The sequence below is a fragment of the Myotis lucifugus genome, unplaced genomic scaffold, assembly GCF_000147115.1.
Source record: "Myotis lucifugus unplaced genomic scaffold, Myoluc2.0 scaffold_247, whole genome shotgun sequence".
Taxonomy (NCBI): domain Eukaryota; kingdom Metazoa; phylum Chordata; class Mammalia; order Chiroptera; family Vespertilionidae; genus Myotis; species Myotis lucifugus.
Genome location: NW_005871295.1, coordinates 840,170 through 847,555, shown reverse-complemented (window position 1 = coordinate 847,555; position 7,386 = coordinate 840,170). Strand labels below are relative to the sequence as shown.

At 44.0% G+C, this 7,386-nt stretch overlaps 1 protein-coding gene across 2 annotated transcripts in view; it reads left to right on the top strand.

Moving 5' to 3' along the window:
* Nucleotides 1-7,386, top strand: part of RALB (RAS like proto-oncogene B) — a 43,570-nt gene that overhangs the window by 823 nt on the left and 35,361 nt on the right. The window lies entirely within an intron of this gene.

Below are 7,386 nucleotides of genomic sequence, written 5' to 3'. Positions count from 1 at the left end.
GATTTGGTCCTGCCTGAAATGAGTTGAGCTGTTCTTGCCTCCCCCCTCCCCCCTCCTCCGCCCCCTTAGTTTCTTTCTGATGGGGGGCTGGCGCGGAACGTGGCCTCCGATTCGAAAGGAGCACCGCGGACTGAGCACCCGCTCCTGCCCTCCGGTGGGTCTGTAAGTCCATCCGCCTGCCTGGTCCGGGACTGCGAGTGGGTCTGTAAGTCCATCCGCCTGCGTCGGTCCGGGACTGCTGGTGGCGGCTGGAGCGGCGTCCTTCCTGTGCGAATTTCAGGTGAATCCGGGAAACGCTGTAGCTGGGATGTTGCTATCAGGAGAGTCCTCCGGAGAAGCTGTGTTTGGCGGACTGACTTAGAATTGCCGGTGGAAGAGGCTTGACTGATGGACTTGAGTCACCTGTGCCTTGATTTCAGCCCCTGTGGCGCTGAACTTGCTACTCTGTCCTGGTTTCCTAACCTCATTTCTCTTTAAGTTTTGGGCATGGGCGGTGGGCACGGGTGATCTATCAGAGGGACAGCGTATCTTTTAGATGCGTAAGTGAGCCCTGTTCTAGAGCAGCAAGATTCTTGGATGTCAAAGCTTGCAGCAGGTTAAGAGCAGGTCTGGAGCAGCAGAATTAGAATATCAGAGAGCCCAGAAACGGGATGGCTGTGAGCGGCAGCATTGACTGTTGGGAAGAATTGGAGGGCAGGGTGTGAAGACCTAGGTTTGATGCTGGTTCTGAAACTTGATGAGTGGTGTGAGCGTGAGTGTGGCTTTCAGCGGAGTCCACAGCTGTAAAAAGGTGGTAATAGTTGTCCTACTTGTCAGGGTTCAATGAAGTCAGGACTGTTGCAGGTGTTTGTGGGAGTGGGGGTGGGATGGAGGTAGGGATGGGAATAAGGCCAGCGATGTACTACATCTCGTGTGTGTGGTTTTAGTCCCGTCAGCTCGTCTACTTTCTTCTGACCACAACTGGGCCCTTCCTTCTGCTTCTGTTCACTTTATCTTTGGAAAGTGGGTACTGTTATGAGAGACCTCAGCAAGGTTCCCCTATGCCTGAGGAGTAGAACCTTTCTCGGGATTTCATGTGGAAATAAGTGGGAATATAAGTTACTAGATATCTTTTGGGAATATGGGACCTAGACACATGGAGATAGGATCTAAACGGGGCTTGGTAGAAGGTGGAAGAAGTGAGAAAGGTTTAAATCCTTGCCGTAATTCTTCACGGCTCTTGCCTCGGCTGAAGATGGCTTGAGACTGGATTTTTAAACCAGAGTTGAGATCATCTTTTGTGCCACATCACCCAACCCCACAACATCTTTCTGCATCTCGAATTTGGGAACGTCATTGGCAACCTTTTCTGAAAGCTAAATTAGGAGACAATATAACAACGCACAACTACTGTGTTGGAAGAGATCTTGGTGAACTCTTCTGACATTTCCAGTGTATTTGTCTCAAGATGTGCAGGAGTCTCACTTTTCACTGGCTCCAAATACTTCTAAACCAGTGGTTCTCAACCTTGGCTGCACATTAGAATCAGCTGGGAATCTTTTTAAAATCCTGATTTCTGGGCCCCATCCTCCGGAAATTCTGTTTCTTTGTTATGAGGTGGGGCCACAACATTTGTAACAAAGAAACAGAATTTCCAGAGAATGAGGCCCAGAAATCAGGATTTTAAAAAGATTCCCAGGTGATTCTAATGTGCAGCCAAGGTTGAGAACCACTGTTCTAAACAAACAGCTCCTGCTCTTAGATATGCAAGACACCTGGATTTGTCTTTTTTTTTTTTTTTTAAAAAAAGTGAATTCATGTGGCTGAGAATAAGTTTGAATCAGAAAGCCAGAGTACTAGAGAAAATGGAACCCAGGTGGAGGGGGGTGGGGTGCGGAAGGGGGAAGAGGGGAGCTAATGTTTATTGAGCATCAGCTCCCTGCTTGGCACAGACCCACAGATCTAACCAATACCAGATAAATATCTGGCCTTGGAGATAATATTTGACCTTGAGCCGTCTCCTTTAGCTCTTCGGTTCTTTCGGAACCTAGGAATACAAGTATGGGTGTATATGTGTATGTTCTCAGGTGTTTTGAAAGTAGAGGGGCCAGGAGGCCAGAGGGTGTATGAGCTTTTGGTTGGGTGAGAGTGGAAGTTGAGTATCAAAACCACCAAGTATGTGGTTACTACAGCAACTACAAAATGCCAGCCAGGTCTCAAGTCCGAGTTTATGTTACTTTTACAAAAAGTAACTGTTTATAAGTTTCCTGAGTGATCTCTGTTATGGTTGTAGACAAATCTTTAAGGATTTCCTGCTTTTTTAGTCATTGAAATCTAAATTCAGCAAAAGGTGCTATTAATTAATTACTAATATATTATTGTAATTGTTGTTTTTTTTGTTGTTTTGTGGGCAACTTATATATAGCATCTTTTAGGTCCACTAGATTGGGACTTGACAGAAAATACTAAGGTCTGACCCAAATTAAAATAGTTATGTGCTTCTACTTAGCATATGGCATGAGTTAAAGGAAATATAGTTGTTTGATCCTTTAAAGTTTGTCTTTTGAATGAATCTTCTATTACTGTGTCATAAATTATCCCAAACTTTGTAGCTTAAAACAACAGACATTTATTATCTCACAGTTTCTGAAGTTCTGCAGTCTGGGAGGGCTTGGTTGGGTGCTTCTGCTCAGGGTCTCTCTAGAGCAGGGGTCCTCAAACTACGGCCCGCGGGCCACATGCAAATACAAATATTGTATTTGTTCCCGTTTTGTTTTTTTACTTCAAAATAAGATATGTGCAGTGTGCATAGGAATTTGTTCATAGTTTTTTTTTTAAACTATAGTCCGGCCCTCCAATGGTCTGAGGGACAGTGAACTGGCCCCCTGTTTAAAAAGTTTGAGGACCCCTGCTCTAGAGGTTGGAGCCATCTGAAGGTTTGACAGTTGGAGAATCAGCTTCCGAGGCGGCTCACTCACATGGCTCTCTGCCGGAGCCCCTTCACCGTGGGGCCTCTCCGCAGGACTCTCCACAACAAGCATGTCAAACGCTCGGTCTGTGGGCTGCATGCGGCCCACAAGGAATGCTTTTGCAGCCCAGCCAACATATTGATATGTAAGAAACGTTTTAATAAAAATTTCATAAGTTAATTTTTACAATATCCTGTTATACGTAATTATTTTTTTATTTTTTGGTGAAATTGAACTCTTTTAAAAAATTATTTATTAGGTATTACATATGTGTCCTTATTCCCCCTTTCCGTGCCCCCCCCCCTCTCCCCCCACACACACACTCATGCCCTCACCCTCGGGTGTCTCTGTGCATTGGTTAGGCCTATATCAGTGATGGCGAACCTATGACACGCGTGTCAGAGGTGACACGCGAACTCATTTTTTTGGTTGATTTTCCTTTGTTAAATGGCATTTAAATATATAAAATAAATATCAAAAATAAAAGTCTTTGTTTTACTATGGTTGCAAATATCAAAAAATTTCTATATGTGACACGGCACCAGAGTTAAGTTAGGGTTTTTCAAAATGCTGACACGCCGAGCTCAAAAGGTTCGCCATCACTGGCCTATATGCTTGCATACAAGGCCTTTGGTTGATCTCTCCCCCTTCCCCCACCCTCCCCTGCCTTCCCTCTGAGGTTTGACAGTCTGATCGATGCGTCTCTGTCTCTGTATCTGTTTTTGTTCATCAGTTTATGTTGTTCATTATATTCCACAAATGAGTGAGATCATGTGATATTTATCTTTCTCTAACTGACTTATTTCGCTTAGCATCATGCTCTCCATTATACATAATTATTAATAATGAACTACAATGTTTGCTAATGACCGATTACTATAATTGTGTTGCACTCATTTCCCTTATGCGCCTTATGCGCAGGTGCACCATTTTTCTCCACTAATACTAGCGGCGAATATTTTAGCAGCCGATGGCCACGTCATTAGTCTTGTGCTGACTTATTTGGTATGCGCAACAGGAAATATTTTGCTTTCAGAGAACAAGAAAAATAGGTTTACTTGCATTATGCTTATTGTGCAGTTATTCAGTGTCTGGTAAGTTAATGTTCAAGAAAAAATATTAATTTTTATTAAAATGTTCTATTATGTTAACGATGAATCATTTATTTCAGCCCTTTGTATTCAGCGTGTCTCTATTGAAATAAACATACGTTTCTATGAAAATTGAAGCTTTTGTTTTTTTGCGGCCCACATAAACTCAAACCTTGCTTATTTGGCCCATGTTAGCCTTTGAGTTTGACATGCTTGCTCTACAACATGGCAGCCAACTTTTTCCCCAGAGCAAGTGATCAGAGAGAGAGAGAGAGAGAGAGAGAGAAAGAGAGAGGATAATCAAGATGGAAACTTCTGTCTCTTGGTATCTAATCTTGGAAGTTGACGTACCATAACTTTTACTGGCATGTAGACCAAACCTGGTACAATGTGGGAGGGGAGCGTGGGACCACTGGCATTCTTGGATGCTAGCTCCCACAACTTCTTTTTTAAGGTTGTTTAGACCAGATATTATTGAGAATATCTTTGTTTCATAAGCTTATTAAAGTATGTACTGTAGGAGATGAAAATACAGCTGGGATTTTTACTATTCTAGAAACTTTTAATTTTACACAGGAAACTTTGTTATTTCTCTGGTTCTTCACTGTCAGATGCTAGCATTAATTAGCCAAATATGCAGTAAGTTAGGGAATTAGAAATTTAAATCTTGCTCGTCCTTTGACCAAATGGAACAGCTGAGTTTTTTTCAAATCCTAAAACAAATTGGTAAAAAATTATTGCCAAAATGATCTCCTTGATGAGCAGCTTAAACTTAGTCATTAATCATCTGTGCATCTGTGTATTTTTAAAAAAATATTTTTATTGATTTCAGAGAGGAAGGGAGAGGGAGAAAGAGACAGAAATATCATGATGAGAGAGAATCATTGATCGGTTGCCTCCTGCACACCCCACACTGGGGTTGGAGCCTGCAGCCCGGGCATGTGTCCGACTGGGAATCGAACCGTGACCTCCAGGTTCATAGGTCGATGCTCGACCACTGAGCCATGCTGGCTGGGCCATTTGTGTATTTTTTAAAAATAAAACTCACTGGCAAAGTAACTGAAAAAAATCTTGGTGAACCTAAATCAACCATCCCCACCCCCACCCCCAGTTATTTTAAATCTTTGGACAATAAATATTTATTTGCTTAGCAATTCTTAATTTCTCTTTTGAAATCCTGATACATTTTAATTATCCACATGGATAGAAGGGCTTCATTCTTTCAGCTTCTAGATGAACTCTTGCTGAAGTGTCTGTAGGTAGAAAGAAGAGTTTAGGAATCCTGAGCCTGAAGCCTCATTAAATGACCTCTCAGTTTCTTCCACCTTTAAAAATGCTGTGGGTCTAATATTTTCATGTAACAAATATCCTTTGAATCCAGCATGTTTATAACAAGAGCTCATAAATGATATTAAACTGTAACGTCAGATAATGAAGTCTGAGAATCATTTTTGTTCATTCTGACCCGGCTGAAGACTTGAAACGTCAGCAAAATTGATTTCCTTTCTTCCGGTTTGTGGCCCTTTTCCCGTTCACTGCCCTAATTTATGATCTCATATCTTTCTTTTCTTTCATCCTTCCTCTCCCCTCATCCCCTTCCTTCCTCCCCCCTCCCCCCTAAAAAAACCAGGAAAGGGTTGGTGGGCAGTCATTTATTGTAGACTAGCTGATCCTGTTATTAGGAGAGGGTTTTAGCTAATGTGCTTCTATTTGCATAGTAAGCCTTTTAAAAAAATCTCAGATTATATTCAGTAAGTTCTGCCACATTTTTAAAAACTTCGAAAAGGGTTTTATATTCAATTCCAATGTGATATGTGTTTATATATGGGGTGGGGTTCTCCACACCACCAAGTAATTCTCAGACACCAGCAGGGTGTCTACAATTTAACTCAATTCTGACACTGTCTATCCAGAGACATCATCGTATTCTGCAGGTTAAGGGCTCAGTCCCATAAGACTGTCCTCCACTTCAGATCCCAGTTATACTAGTAAGCTCAGGTTGTTACCGTGCTTTTGACCAACTGGCTACTGATTGGAGGTTCCCATGACCCCTTCCTTGGCTCTCAGATGCCGGTCTCCAGCTCAGGTTGTTACCTGAACTTCCTGACCCATGACTGGCTATAAATCAGAGGTTCTCACAGCTCCTTCCCTGGGTTCCGTTAATTTGCTAGAGCAGCTCACAGAAGTCAGGAAACTGGTTTACTCACTAGATTACCGATTCATAGCAAAGGATATAATATGAATCAGCAGCAGAAGAAGAGATGCATAGGGTGAGGTCCCCACAAAGGGGCTCCGTCCTCGAGGAGCTGGGCCAGGTGGCGGCCCGAGGAAGCGATCTGGGTCCCCAGCCTGCAAACTCCCCGAAGCCCCGGGTGGGCTCTCTCGGAGGCTGCATCGCACAGTCCTGCCTGAAGGAATCATTGGCCGCTGCTGACTGATTCAACCCCAGCCTCCTGCTCCCCAGGAATCGGTGGGACCAAAGTTCCAGCCCCAGTTCAAGGGCCAACCAGCCCCCCTTAGGTGCTTTCCAAACGTCACTCATTAGCATAGCAAACCCAGTTGTGGGAAGGGGCCTGTTATGAATAATGAGACCATCTCCCCTTTATGACTCAGGCCTTTTCAGGAACTCGGGGAGGAGGAGACACTAAGTATTAGAACCAGAGATGCTCCCACTGCTCTCATCACTCAGGGCGTTCCAGGGGTTTGGGGAGCTGAGAGCCAGGAACTGTGGCCCAAGATCAAATATATTTCTTATAAATAACACTATTGCAACCTCCTAAATAGCGTAAAAATCTAGGTAGGTTCCCTGTCCGCTGTCATCCTGGGCCACCCTTGCCTCTGGCCTGGCCTGCTGCATCTCCCACATCTGCTCGAGGCCTCTCTGTTTTTCACACTATATTTAGAATGGTCTTCTCAACATGCAAGCCTAATTATGCCACTTATTTGCTTGAAACACTTCAGTGGCTCTCCAGTGCTCTCAGTAAAACGTCTAAAACCCCTAAACTACAGGACTTACTGGGCGGTAAATGATCTCGCCCTTACTTTCCTCTAGTTTCACCTCATACCATATTCTGCCTTTTTCTTCTGCTCCAGGCAACCACACAAAACTTTTTTCAGTTTCTTGATGGCACCTTGCTTCCTCTTGCTTCAGGTCTTCCCACAGGCAAGAGAGCAGAGCCCGTGAAAGGGATCGGAATGATTGTCCTCTGCTGTCATTTCCTGCGTTGTAAAGGGGTGGATGGCAGGGTTCACTGCCCCCCTCAGCATCTGTGGGGGTTATTGACCTAAGGTCTGTGAGCAGCTCGGGTCTGGGAAGCCCAGTGTGAGAACCAGGAGGGGTGGCCACG